Source organism: Heterocephalus glaber, unplaced genomic scaffold (assembly GCF_053883595.1).
Source record: "Heterocephalus glaber isolate CG9 unplaced genomic scaffold, H.glaber_assembly_v1.0 deba00001555, whole genome shotgun sequence".
Taxonomy (NCBI): domain Eukaryota; kingdom Metazoa; phylum Chordata; class Mammalia; order Rodentia; family Bathyergidae; genus Heterocephalus; species Heterocephalus glaber.
Window position 1 is genome coordinate 12,827,705 of NW_028258346.1, and position 15,671 is coordinate 12,843,375.

The window sequence follows — 15,671 nt, forward strand, 5'->3', positions numbered from 1 at the left end:
TCTCCACAAACCGAACTGTGTGCTGGAAACACCCGTGACTCCCTCTCTGCAAGCTCCTTGTTACAGGAGGCTGAGTCAGGCAGAGCTCCCAAAGAACATTTACCCCCGAGGACCCGAGAGTGTCCATGAACTCCCTGCCTCCTGTCACCCTAGCTGAAAAACGCAGAAACCTGGTTGATGCTCTTTGCCAGTGACTCACACTGGTGCCCCTTTCAAGCCCCTTCTCCATTCCCTCCCTCCTCTTCCATGCTTCAGGTATCAATTACTTCACCCCAAGGTGCTTCCACTTGACGCTTTGTTCCAAAGTTGACTCTCTCAGGAACCTGACATAACTTATTTTCCAAGTATTTACATAAATGTTTCCTTCTTATTTCATAATATTTATTATACATTTTAGTCCTTATTTCTACTTTCAGTTTCTCACACCAGAGAAAAAAATGCAGTATTTAAACATGTGTGTCTGAATTATCTCACTTAAGAGTATAGTCTCAAGGTGCACTCATTTAGCTAGAAATGTCTCAAGTTTCTCCTTCCTAATGGCAGAGTAGTACTCCACTGTGTATATATTTTTTTAAAACCCTAGTTTACCCATTAATTAATTGATGGGCATTTGGGCTGTTTCCAAGATTTAGCTATTACAAATTGCACTGCTATAAACATAGGTGCACATACAACACTGTGGTATGATGCTTTTTTTTGTTGTTTTTTTTTTTAGTACTGGGGATAGAACTCAGTTCCTTGTGCTTACACAGCAGGTGGTAAATCCCCAGCCCCTAGGATGCTTTTAATTCTTTCCAGAAGATACCTAGAAGGGATCGGATAGCTGGGCCAAATGGAACCTCCAGTCTTCCTTTTGTGAAGAATGTCCACACTGAATTCCACAGTGGTTGGACCAGTCTACATGTGAAATGTCTTAGTGTACTTTGTACATTTCTAATTTGACTTAGGTTTACTGTTAAGTTTTGGGAGTTCTTAGTATATTCTAGATATAAATTCTGTTAGACTGATCTGCTAATATTTTCCATTCTGTAGCACTTTTCATCCTCTTAAAAGGATTACTTGAAGAACAAATTATTTTAATCTTTATGAGATCTGACATAACTTTCTCCCTTTTATGAAGCATGCTTTTGAGAGTTCTTCAACTACATGTTCTTTGCTTAGTCCTGTCCTTCTGGCTTTAGTAGCACTTGTTGAAAAGGCTATTACCCTTCCACTGAATTGCTTCTGTACCTGTCAAATGCAAATGGACATTCAAGTGTCTATTCCTGGCGCTTTAAATCTTGTCTCTTTAGGATTTTTTTTTTCAAGTAACAAATATATTTGAACTGATTCCAGATAAAAACTACTGGGGGAAGGAAGAAGTCAGTGACCATTCACGCTCCTAAACTGTTAGAGAAACATCCTGGTACACCCTGAGGAACTAGAGTAACTGACTAATTTCACATCACCCACAGTATTAGAAAAAACAAGGCATTACATAGTTTTAGATTAAATGTGTGGCTGGTGACCAAATCCAGTCTGTTACATTCTGTGTTTGTTCTTTAGCTCTTCTACTTTGTTGATGTAAGCTTTCATGGGACTTTCCTTTCAGCTGGCTCCAGGCATCCCACTTGGCTTTGCCTTTGAGGTCTACCATCCCAGGCCGCTCTGTATTTATGTCGCCCACAGTGGCTTGTTTGTAGTGGCTGTAGATGAACAACATCTCTTGGTCCACTGCCTGGATCTTGAGGTGCTTAACCTCCTCAGCAGCTTTCTCAAACTCAGCCTGAGACATGCCAGTGGGATTACCAGGATTCTGCAGAGTCCATGTAGGAGGCCAGGAACAGGATGGGAGTGCCTCGTTAGGATTTTTTTAAAAAACAATCCCCCTGGGTCAGGAATTTAGCTCAGTGGCCCTGCACCTGTCTTGCAATCACAAGGTCCTGAGTTCAATCCCTGGTATTTCTCACGGAAATTTTCATACACACACAAAAGCAGAGAGCAATATAATGAACTCTTAGTTCATATACCCAGTTTTAATAATGATCATTTCCCATTTTCCTTTTCTTCTTTGTAAAGAATCCAGTTTTCTTATACAACATCCCATATTCTGGATTTGTCTCTTTTTTGCAGTACTAGGGGTCAAACTCAGGACCTTGCAGTTGCAAGGCAGGTGAGGTACCACTGGACTAAATCCCTGACCCTGGATTTGTTTCTTATGGTGTCTTTTATTTTGCTCCCCTGGCTCCTGTATTTCCTTTAAAATGGCAATTAGATCTAAGAAACTTGAATAAAATTCATGCTAAATATTTTTCTACCTTATTAATTTCTGCTTCATTATATCACATGAAGAGGCACATTATTTGGACTCAGTCTTAATGTTTTTTTTCGGTACTGGGGATCAAACTCAGGATCTTGTGCTTGTAAGGCTGGCATGGTGCCACTGAGCTACATGCCCAGCCTTGACTCAATGTTAAATTTTGTTACTTGGAAGCCAGGGATGTAGCTCAATGGTGCCGTGCCTGCTTGGCAACTGCAAGGTCCTGAGTTCGATCCCTGGCACCACAAAAACATTTTGTTGTTGTTGTTGCTTGGTTACAGAGTAAATGTCAGCTTTCTCCTTTGCTAAAATATTTATGTTCCTTTGTAATTACTATATACAATCTAGAGTGAGTCTTCTGCAGCAGAGATATGAGGCATTTTCATATTCATTACCTTGAAACATTTTGTGAGGTAGATGTCTTTCCTGTTATCTGACAGGCAACGAAATAAAGGTTCCAAGAAGTGAATGGATTTGTCCAAGGTAAATAATAAAATCTGACTTATCTAGGTCTTAAGACTTTAAACTGTGAGCCCCTTCCCTTTCTCTTGGATACCTTTCAATGTAATGAGGAACCAGCCTTCAAGAAACTCTGAAGCTGAATTCATAATAGTTATATATTTACTTAATCAACCTATCACTTTTATATTACTAGTATGAGAAAACACAATCCATACATATATATGTATTTTTCTCCAACTGAAAAACTAGTTTTAAGAATTACATGAAATGATCAACTCAAGAATATCGGTTAAGTTACCCTACAAATATACAACAGGGCTCAGGTTGAATGGACTGGTTCACAGCTTCGAAGTAATGGGCAGACCATCCTAGGGATGGGTTGGGCATTGGGTTCATCAGAACATGAAGGGATTGGCTGTGTGTGTCTTAAATTAAATTCTGGGATACAATGTTGTTTCATAAGTAATAAGTTACCACATGAAAGCAACGATTAAATATTGATCAGAATTGAGAATGTGTCAGAGATCATCAGCTCAGCTGATGGGGTTATGGAGTTCTAAGAACAAGGAATGCAAGACATTTTGATGCACTGCGTATGCTGAGTTTTATGTTCAAAGACTGAAAAATAACTTTCCTTGACCTCAATGTTAATGACTGGCCATTAATATTTTTCCATAAAAACAAAGTAGGCATATTATACATTAACATTTTATAACTGTATTTTAAATTTTTTCTTAGAATATTAAACTTCAAAGTTAGCTATCTACCATACTTAATCTTATAAAAATGAGTATCTGAGGTTCATGGAATCTCCCTCATTCTAGTAACTGATTTAATGAACAAATATTATACCATGATCTAGACTCTAACCATACCTCTTCTATTCAACTTCATTGACAAGTGAATGATTTCACAAAGGTCCTTTCAGTTAACCCTCACAACCATCTTGCAAGGGAGCCATTATGTCAACATCTGACTGACAGAGAGACCGAAGCTTAGAGGCAGATTTAACAACATCACAGAGTAATGGAAAGAGTCAGAACCCAAACCTAAACCAGGCATGGTGGTATATGCCTGTAATCTTGCAATTCTGGGAGACTGAAGCAGGAAGATCACAACTTTGAGATCATCCTGGGCAAATTAGTGACTTGGTGAAAATTTTTAAAAGTGGTGGGGAGGACCTGAGATTTAGCTCAGTGGCTCTGGCACCTGCCTCAAAAGCGCAAGGTGCCAAGTTCGATCCCCAATACCAAAAAAAAAAAAATGTGGTGGGTGATGCAGCTCAGTGCAAAGGTCCTGGGTTCAAACCCCAGTAACACACACACACAAACACACACACACACACACACACACACACACAATCACACTCCAAACCTGGGTTGTCTGATTATAAATCCAGTGTTCCTCTTAGGTTATTCTCAACCAGTAAACTTTTTGAGACGAGGTCTCACTATGTAGTTCAGGCTGGCCTCAGACTTATGGCAGTCCTCCTGCCTCAGCCTTCTGAGTGCTGGGATTACAGCCATTCGCCATCATGCCCAGCTTCAAACAGTAAACTTGCCCATTCGATTCCTCCAATAGTTACTTGCAGGAGTCCACTGCATTCTATATGATACTACATTGTTTTCCTTTTTTATGGTGCTGGGGCTTGAACTCAGGGACTTGCAAATGCTAGGCAAGTGCTCTAACACTAAGCCATGTCCCCAGCCCTCCACTAAATTTTTTTGACCCTCTATCTTGAACTCACTGGTATTTTGTAGCCAGGAGAATTCCTCCTGCAAATGCATTTTTTGTTAAAGATGAAGTTTTGATGTCTGAGAGAATTCTTTTCCAGACTCAACACATTCACAGGGTTTTTCATCTGTATGAACTTTCTGATGTACAGAAAGGTTTTTTCTTTGCCTAAAAACTTTACTACAATCATTATACCCATAGGGTTTTCCCCTGTGTGGATTCTTTGGTGGCCGACCAAATTCCTCTTAGAAGTAAAGGATTTCCTACACTTCTCACACTCATAAGGTTTTTCCCCAGTGTGCATTCTTTGATGTACCATAAGGTTTGGACTAGAGGTAAGAAGTTTCCTACATATATGGCATTTGTAGGTTTTTTTCCAACTATGAATTCTTTGATGTTTGGTAAGGTTTCTGTTGTAGGTAAAGCCTTTCCCACACTCATTACATGCATAGGGCTTCTCACCAGTGTGGATCCTCTGATGAGCTATCAGGTTTGAGCGGTAAATGAAGATTTTTCCCACAGTCATTGCATTTGTAAGATTTTTCCCGTGTGTGAATCCTTTGATGTCCAATGAGGCTTTTCTTCAGAATGAAGCATTTGTCACACTCATTACACTCATAAGGCTTCTCATCACTGTGGATTCTCTTATGTTCAATGAGGTTTCTGTTCGAGCTGAATGCTTACCCACACTCACTACATTCAAAGGGCTTTTCTCCAGTGTGGATTCTCCAATGTAGAAGAAGACTTGAATTATAACTGAAAGCCTTCACACAATCCTCACATTTGTATGCTTTTCCGTGGGTGTGGAGTTTCTGATGGACCATGAAACTTTTGCTCATGATAAAGGTTTCCCGACACTCCCGACATTCATATGGCTTTTCCTCATTGTGGAGTCTCTCGTGGTCAATGAGATTTCTGTTAGAACCAAAGACCTTGCCACAGTCTTTACATTCATAGAGGTTCTCTCCAGTGTGGAACCTCTGATGTAAAATGAGGCTCTTCTTTAGAATGAAAATTTTCCCACACTCATTACACTCATAGGATTTCTCTCCATTGTGCAGGCTCTGGTGGTCAAAGAGGTAAGCGCTCTGTGTGAAGGCTTTCCCACACTCAGTGCACTTGTAGGGCTTCTCTCGGCCATGCATCCTCTTGTGGTCAATGAGGTTTGTTTTAGTACTGAAAAATCTTTCCACATTTTTTACAACCAAAGGTTTTCTTTTCTGTGTGGACTCGCTGGTTCAAGAGTAGGCTTTTACTTCGAATGAAGACTTTGCCACACTCTTTACATTTGTAAGTGTTCTCTGCACTGTGGAGTCGCTGATGGTCAACAAGGTATGTGGTCGGAGCAAAGGTTTTTCCACATTCATCACATTTATAAGGTTTCTCCCCAGAGTGGATTCTCTGGTGCAGAATGAGTCTCTTCTTCAGAATGAAAGCTTTCTCAGGGCCGGGGATTTAGCTCAGTGGTTCTGCCGCCTGCCTCACAAGTGTAAGGTCCTGAGTTCCATCCCCGGTACCAAAAAAAAAAAAAAAAAAGGAATGAAAGCTTTCTGGCACTTGTTGCATTTGTAAGGCTCTCCTCCTCTGTGGAGCCTCTGATAGTCAACAAGGTAACCATTTTGGGAGAAAACTTTCCCACACTCATTACATTTAAAAGGTCTGTCCCGAGTGGTGGCACAGAAGTGCAATCAGACCTGAGTGCCTATAGAAGCCCTTCCCACACTCCTTACCTTTGTAAGGCTTCTCTCCAGTATGGATCCTCTGATGGTTCAGGAGGTAAGCACTCTGAGAGAATGCTTTCCCACATTCATTACGTTTGAAAGGTTTCTCCCCAGAATGGTTCCGCAAGTGAATTGGAAGTCTTGAGTGCTGAATAAAGCCTTTTCCACATTCCTTACATGTATAAGGTTTCTCAGCAGTGTGGATTCTCTGATGGTTTAAAAGATGGGAAATTTTACTAAAATGTTTAAAACATATATCACATTTATAAAACTTCTTTCCCTCAGTACCAACTAAGCTTTCAGAAATAGCTGAACCTAAAATCAAGCTTTCTCCAAATTCCTTCCCCTTCTGGCCATGTTTTGCTGGTGGAGTCCTTTTCTTCTTGTCTCCTTCACAAATTGAAACTTTCTTCACTGTATCTACTCTTTCCTGGGTTTCATTTCCCAACTGATTTGACAAAACTTGCCATTCACACTCTTCTTCAAAGTCAAGGACCTGGGGAACACCTTCTTGAATTCTTTTTGATGTTCCTCTCTGAGAGTCGGCTCTTTGAGAAATACTCAGCTTTGGTGTTACCTCCTCATTCTCCATCATTGTTTCCCATTCTCTGGCTGGGCGGTCAGGAGCATAAGTGCCATGAACTGATTTTGGGGGTTCTCTTCCTGGGAAAGGGCAGATACTTCAGGGGTGGGAGAATCATGAGGAGGATCCTGGAGGTTGATGACCCCTGGGTCAGGAAGAAGGTTCAGATGGATTTCGGCTGCTAAGTGGCTGCTGGGAGGTGCAGGAGGAGGTGCTGCTCCTGGAGCACTGGACCCCTCCTGGACAGTGTCCTGGTTGTGGACAAGGACCGGAACCTTTAGTGCTGGTCCATCCAGGTACTTCTGCAGCTCCTCTATCAAGGCCACAGCCTCCTCACTACTCCCAGGCTTATGGAGCTGCACCCAGGTCTGGAGCTCACCTGGAAGGATGCTCAGGAACTGCTCCAGCACCAAGAGCTCCAGGATCTGGGCCTTGGTGCATGCCTCTGGCCTCAACCACTGGCGACAGAGCTCCCAGAGATGGCTTAGGACTTCCTGGGGTCCAGAGGTCTCATGGTACCGCACCATGCTGCTTTTATCACAGTAGCGCTGTAGTATAATTTCAAGTCAGTGATTTTGATGTCTTCTTTCTTGCCTTTGTTGATGACAATTGTTTTAGAAATATTTTCTCTAGTTTTGCAAGGTATACTATTGGTATTTTGATTAGAGGTGCATTAAATCTTTATAACAGAGCTGGGAATTTAGCTTAGTGGTGCTGCTGCAAGATCCTGAGTTTGATCCCTGGTACCAAAAAAAAAAAATCTTTATAACAATTTTGGAAGTATGGCCATTTATATTGTTGATTTAATGTTGGTTCTTCCTGTTGGTTCTTTACTGGTGGTTCTTTACTGGTGGTTCTTCCTGCTCAAAAGTAAGGGATACCTTTCCATTTTCTGATATCCTCTTTGATCTCCTTTTTCAGAGTACTGTAGTTTTCAGTGTAAAGAAATTTACTTCCTTTATTATATTGATTCCTAAGTATTTCTTTTTTTCTGATGCTGTTGTCAAAAGTGTGATTTCCCAAATTTCTCTCTCAGTAAGTTTGTTATTTGTGTACAGGAATGCTCTTGGTTTTTGAGTGTTGACTTAATATCCAGCTATGCTACTGAATTTGTTTATTATATCTAGAAGTCCTTCAGTGGAGTTGTTGGTGTCTTCTGTCTACAGCATCATGTCATCTACAAATGGTAGTATTTCTTTGTTTTGTCTAATTGCTGTGGCTAATGCTCCCAGAACTACATTGAACAGGAATGGTGGTAGTGGACATCCTTGTCTTGTTCCTGATTTCAGAGTGAAAGCTTTCTGTTTCTGTCCATTTAGTATGATGTTGCCTAATGGTTTGTCATAGATGGCTTTTATCAAATTGAGATAAAGACCACCTATTCCAATTTTCTGTGGGGTTTTTATCCTGAATGGGTGTTAGACATTGCCAAATGGTTTTTCTATGTCTATTGAGATGATCATATGATTTTTGTCCTTGGCTCTGTTAATATGGTGTATTACATTTATTGATGTACAAATGGGAAGGGGCACAAAGGAGGGGGAGCGGGAAAGAGAGGAAGGAAAAAGAAAAAATAAGAAAAGCAAGATAAAATGGAATTCTTATAAGTAAGAAGGGGAAGAGTGGTTGAAAGGATGGGAGGGGAATGGAAAAAAATTAGAATGAAGATATATCATGTGCAGGCACAAATTCCATATGATGAATGTGATCCTTATGCATATCTAAACTGTACCAATAAACTTGACTAATGATAAAAATTTAAAAAGAGAAAAAAACATGAAAACATTTCATTCACCATGCAGACTTTGAACACCCATTTTTGACCCATTACAGTAGTGGATAATTTTTTAAATCAACACTCCTAGAGTTTCACCTTTGCAGAGAATCTACAATCCTGAAATTTTATCATGTTTATAGCTTTAAAAGATATCAATAAATAATTTCTAAAACATTATAAAATCCATACATTTTTAAGCCTTCAATTATAAAACTTTGCCTTTGGCTTAAGTTTCAGAACAGCAAGAGCTTAGATGATGACACTTTCTTGAAGTGTTGATAACCAGATATGTAAGAAATCACTCTGGCCTAAAGATGTGCTTTAATGTTTGCATAGTGTAATTTCCTGAAAACATCAAATAAAAATAATAAGTATTCGAAATTGTGGGACACCTCTACTGAATACTTTTAACTACTTCTAGGGAACAAAAATCATCACAAATTCGTATTTTCTTTGTGAATTGGTACTCTTGAGTGAAGTATTTAGGACAACATACAATCCAACCAATTTTACTCTGAGTCACATTCAAATATGACTTGACTGTTGTGCAAATTTAATGGTATTAATTGTAGAGCCTATTCATAGGCTCTCTGAATATTACTTTTCTGGGCTTCTGTGTTTTTTCCTTCAGTATTGCTTGAGTGACATGAATCTCCTAGTATATATTTACTTCTGTGTTTGTGTCAGGTGTGAAAGTCTCAAGGGTTTAACTAAGTTGTCAATAAGTCAACCACCAAAAATTGAACATAGATATTATCAATTTGGGAGAATTATGTTCTTCTTTCAGTTGAAAAAGTCAGTGGGGGATTCTATGAAATCTTCAAGTGCTTAACTTAGTTATTGTCAACCCACCTTGTGATATCATAAGTGTGGAAAATAGGTATATTAAATTTTGATGGTTCTCTTAGAATGAAGCCCCATGAAAGTAGCAAGCTAATTTGTATTACTCAACACTGCCTTCTTATTATTTAAAAGAGTAAATGAATGGATAAATGAATAAATGGATAAGTTGGACATGTAGATGGAATGGCGACTAATTCATTTTGATTATGTCTTGTTTTCATTTTATTCATTTTTATTCATAAGTCCAAAGTTTTATTTTAGATTGATTTGTTATTTGCATCTTATATCTATCTCAGTTTCGTTTTTATTTTTTTATTTTAGCAGCTTCATAAGAGTATTAATTTCAAACTTTATTCTTGCTGGGATATGAACTTCCTTTAAGTCAGATACATGCTGTGAACATGTGGGTTTCTTCATGTGTAAAACTCCTGTTAAGGTCTTGCGTCTTTTTATTACTTATCTACATTGCACTTTTGTAAACTGAACAGGGTAAAAACATGGTAATTTGAGAACATCTCACCTATAATTTTGGGAAAATTACTTGAAATTTCTTATGAATGATGTGAGAAAAGTTGTTGCTTTATCTCATTTAATTTCTATAATATTTTACTTTAATCAGTCACAATCATTTTAAGTGTTTTGTTTATATTTCTTTATTTTTGGTAAAAAAACATTTTTTTAAAGGACTTACAGTGTAACATTTTAATCATTTGTTTCCCTTACAGACCCATATACAGTAATTTTCAAACTATGTATGCTGCATATTATATGTGATTTTAAAGTAATATTTATTAATCTGGCTAAAAATTGTTTTGTAATTTTAATTAAATCCTTTACCTGCAACATGCCATTTCAAGTGAAAGTAACAATAGATTGTGAAATGTTGTTTCTGAAATGTAACTTGTATCTTCAGGATAAGATTTTAAGATCCATAAATAAGATACCTTGTGTTCCAGTAAGCAGCAGCAATAGTAGCAGTCATTAAAGGGGTGAGTTGGTGCCCTACATTCCAATGTGTCAGAACTCTTGTCAGAAAGGCCAATTTAAAGAGACTTTGGCTCTTTCTTGTACCTAGGATGTATCATAGGTATGGGCCATGATCGGCTGACTGACACATCTCAAGCATAATTAATTATAAGGAAGTCGTCACCTAATATCTGACTTCTTCTCAAAAAGCATTCCAACTTGAGAAACTTCAAATCTTATCTTCATAATCTTCCTTAAGAAAATCTTTGAGAAAATTTGGGCTGTCATCTCAGAAAAAAAGTGAGGTGAGACACTTTTTGAATAAAATGAGATAAATTTACTTTGCTAGTAATAATAATGAACCATTTAATTTTACATCTATGGAATCTGTTGAGGTTGAGAGTAAAATAATTGGAAAGATATATAAAATAGAAACTATGTTTTAAATAAAGTTACAAACCTACACTTTTGTAAATTATGTAGATTAAGTATAAAGCAGAATTTATTTTCTCCTATATTTTAAATAAAAAAGTATAAGCTCATTAAAACAGTTTGACTATTTATATTACTTAAACTGCCAGAGTACACATATTACATACCAGTCATTTCCCTCACAAAAATAATAATCTACTTAGCAACATGATTTAACCATGGACACAGAGTAGGATCCACTTCCAGTTTCTCAAGTGTCTTTGGACACTGGGTGTATGAAATAATAATAATTATTATTATTGATGATAATAGTAACTGAAACAATGCTCCCCTAATCAATAATTTTAATAAATATGTTCCAAAAATAAGCCTTTTGGCATCAAATGCACCATTTTATTTACTTACATCTGGTCAAGGTGTAAAGAGCTCAAAGGAAGGAAGATGAGGTCTTTAGTTTTCAATCCACTTCATTTAAAAAAAAAAAATTCAGTAAAAATGGTTATATTCTAGTATGACTTGAAATTCTTAACATTAATAATTGCTGCTATAAGAAATCAGAGTAATTTCTTTAAAATTTTGTCTCTCAAGATTGCTTAATATTGCAATACAGTCATATGAAAAATATTTTAAGGAGATATGGATAGGAATTTGAAATTGGAGTAATTTTTGTAATTTTGAATTCTCTTCAATCAGTGGAAACTAAATTGGAATTAATACCATTTGTTACAAATGCAAAAGACCTATTTTTTCTTTTTTAATTAAAAAGTAATCTTCATTTTAGAAAAGAATTCCTTATTATAACCATACTAAAATGATATTGGAAAATCTTTCATATAATATGTACATAAAAATGATTGTATCTATCAACCAATTTCACCTGCTAAACAAGGACACTTTTTTTTTTTTTTTTTTTTGAGACTGGGTCTTGCTATGTGGTTCAAGGTGAACTTAAACTCAACATGTAGGCCAGGCTCACCTCAAACTTTCAGCGATCCTCCTGCCTCAGCCTTTCAAGTGCTGGGATTACAAGTGTGCACCACCATGCCAGGCCAATCAAGGACATTTTTATAAACAGCTTCCTTAATCTTTCTCACTGCAGGCTAAAAGGTACAAATGCTCTCATTATTAATCTTTCATCTCAAGGGCTTTCTTTAAGCTGGATGGGATGATTGATTTCCTTATTTATAAGCTAAATTTAAGACTGTGTTAGATGCAGTTTAATGTAATAGCATTATATGTTTGATCACTTGTTGTAGGTCAACATACACATACAAAAACACATGCATATATGAGAGAGGCAAATAAATAATTGCTACCTGTGTAGGAGAGATGTAAATTGATATATAATCAGCCCAATCTCATACATTGGGACACCGAGGCTTAATGTTTTTAATTTATGGGTAGACCTAGAAAAAGAAGAAAAATGTCTTAGACAAAAACCTAACTTCAACGGTTGTTTTTCTCATTTTGAGGGACTGTGAGAGAAATGGCATCGCCTCTAGGAGCAGTGTTCTCCACGGACAGCCCACAGGTCACCGGTGCCCACAGCGCCATCCTGCCTGGAAAACAGTCGACCAAAAATGGATGAGCTTGGAAACAGAAACTTTGCCTCAGCCTCTAGCCAAACACACGGCTCTGCTGAATCCTTGATTTAGGCCTTATGAGACCACCGACCCAGTAGAGCCATCCTGCGCTCAAACTTCTGAGTCACCTAAACTGTGTGTTGTTTTAAATCAATAAGTTTTATGGTAATTTTTTAAAACAACAGTAGGGAACTGTTTCCTAGAAAAATACTGCCCTTTTCACAAATTGAAATCCACTGTCATAGAGCTGAGACATTTATAGTCACCATTACATATAAAACAGAACAATTAGACTTTTATTTCTTGTTGTATTTGTAGTTTTCTTTGTTTTGTTTTTGTGTTTCCTATACCTGGGAAAGAAAGTCTTGGTCTGTGCTAGGTGAAAATCTTCCCTGGAAGGTCTCTTATGTAAAAACTGATTATATTTTTGTGAAAAGTTCTCATCTCAACAGAATGATTCACATTCAGATTAATCACAAATGATCTAGGACCAAAAGATAGAGACAAAATTTTACTTGTATTTACTAGAATTATTTTTTTAAAAAGCCCTGTTTTGTAGCTAACAATTGCCTTTGGATATTACTGGCTAAAACATCCAGTTGAAATTTCCACATCAGTAAAATATTTTCTGCTGATAGATACACCAAAATTGGTCAGTCGAATTTCAGCGAATGCCCTACTCAACTGTTTGTGGACAATTGAAACAGAAGCCAGAAAACAGGAAGTAGGATTTGTACTTCCAAAGGCAGTTGAATACCTGGTGTCTACTTAGATCTTCGTCCTAAACTTTAATTTCCTTGCCCTAATTTGCCCTAATTCGCCTTGCCCTGTTTGCCCTAATTTCCTTGCATGTAAAATTATACATATATTTGTATATATGCATATATATTTACATATATTTGTATATATGCATATTTATATATATTTGCAAGGTTATTTTGAAAAATAGGAACAACATCAATAGAGTATGAATGGTCTTTTTCAAATATCAACAAATTATATAGAACCCACCACATAAAATAGTAGTTGTACTATTCGTTCTCAAGAAAGTAAGTATTCACAGAGTAGTTATCCTCTGCAAAATGTTTTGGTTTCTCTAGGGGATCTACATTTATGAATCACGGGTTTCCATTTTTCATCTAGCAATTTTTCACAAATGTATAGACAGAAATTGCTCAGCAGAACTAATTCTCTTCTTGATAATGAGAAATAAAATGTTTCAATATTTGATTATATTTAGACATTCACTTTATGTCCTTTTAAATATTACTAGATATAAATGACTTAATTAAAAATTAGATTGGATTAATTGAATCTACCAGATGCCTCTTTAATTGGTAACAATAAACCTTGTCTTATTTTGTGGTGATAAGTTGTATTGAATTAGTAATGTGAATCCTGCTTATATGAAATCTAGCTTTTCTGGAAAAAAATCAGAAAATTCTTTTTTAAGTTTACATGAGACAATATAGTCTCCCTCCACCACAATGCTCACATATGAGCAATGATAAAAAAATATATCTGGAATTTAGTCTGTTCAAAATACAAAAGATGAAAAGTGAAATGATGTATTTACTATTGCCAGCTGTAAAAGTTTAACTTCTAGACATTTTAAATGCTCTTCATTTTGCTGGTGCAAAGAAAAAGCAGTTTGGGTTGTGTTTCTAATTTTAGATTTTCAGATTCAAATCAAGTGTACTGAATCAGACTCAATTGAAAGATCTATTTTTTGTCCACTAGTACTAGAGGGCAGCTATATAAATCTGATTGCGTCAGAAAGAAATGATCTCACAGCCCTGGAAACAGCAAATACAACAGCCAGATTCTTGTTACCCTGTCTAAACCACATCAGGGATAATCTATATACTTAGCTACCACTACAAGTTGCTGCATATGTTTTCAGTGACTGTAGACAGAACAAAGAATATAAACACTCAACAAAGAGAACTATGTCTTCAGAAACATTTCAGTGTTTTGCAAGACAGAGTAAAAGTCTTAAAACACTCCACTAATCTCAGTACCAGGTCAGCATCTGTACATTAGGAGGTGTCACGCATTGCATTTATTTGGAGCAAAATTGGCCCCGTAGTCACTTTCCATGACACCCCCGCTTCTGTGATACAATGACTCATCATGACTGTTCATCGCATGACTTGCTAAAGGCTTGATGACCCTATACAAAATGGTCCTTGAGCATTAATGCAATTTTTCCTCCCCTCACTGTGTTAAAGGCAGCTGGTGTGTGTTACTCTGTTCTTCTGAGAGAGGTTGTGCAATAGTAAACTTCAGAGTTGCCTATACAAGAAGTGAGAGTGAGCCTCTACACACACTCATTGCATAATGAACTGTATAGTTATTCTTTTGACCATAAGTCTAATTGTTTTCATGGCAAGTCAAATTGAAAATAATATATGCCATGTCTGATAATTATTCTCATGGTTCTGCACATCTGAACCTCTTTTTTGTTTCTGGACTGGCTTAATTCATAATTCATAGCAACATTTAATATTTGAACCAAATTGTAGTATCTGATATGAGAAATTCCAAATGTCTTCTTGCATTTGTGACAAATCAGAGATATCATCAAAAGATCGAATCAACTATTTCTTCCTGTGAGGAATTTTGACAATTGCTTTTGAAATGGTGAGTTTTAATTCTAGCTGTATATTAGGAATACTTGAAAAGCTTTAAAAAATGTGGTCCTTTGGCCCAAGCCTAGAGAAAAAGATCAGAATGATTTTGTAGGGAATAATCCTTTAGAGTTCTGTAAAGTTCTTCTGTTAATACTAATGGACATCCATTAATTTTGCATATATAATTGCTCATGTTTTACTGTAATAATGTGTCACTATGGATAGCTATTAAATTACAGAACTATATCCATTTATTTAGGGCCAAGGAAAATGATACAGTTGTATTGATTAATTGAAGAAGAAGAAAAGTGAACAAATTCTGTTTGGCAAATCCAGCCAAACAACCTAGATTACAATTGAAATCAATTTTTTTTTCATTAAGGCAATTTAAATTCATGGATTTGTGATGAATTTGTTTGACATTCATACTAATTTATTCACTCATGTACTTAATTTTATTATCCTTCTACTATGTGTCAGATATTTCTAGCAGTAAGGATTCAATGGCAAGCAAAAATTGAATATGGCCTTTAAGGGTCTCAGCTATATTAAAAGATAATTTAAATGAAACATTATAAAGTCTTGAATGGCACAGATATGCATCATCCATTCTCCTTGAAAAATTAACTAGGAACCTT

General features: G+C 36.6%; 2 pseudogenes; both read right to left on the minus strand.

Moving 5' to 3' along the window:
• Positions 1–1,294: 1,294 nt before the first annotated feature.
• Positions 1,295–1,825, minus strand: LOC101700915 (acyl-CoA-binding protein pseudogene; annotated as a pseudogene).
• A 1,482-nt stretch (positions 1,826–3,307) lies between these two features.
• On the minus strand, positions 3,308–7,326 carry LOC101719028 (uncharacterized; annotated as a pseudogene).
• Positions 7,327–15,671: the final 8,345 nt, after the last annotated feature.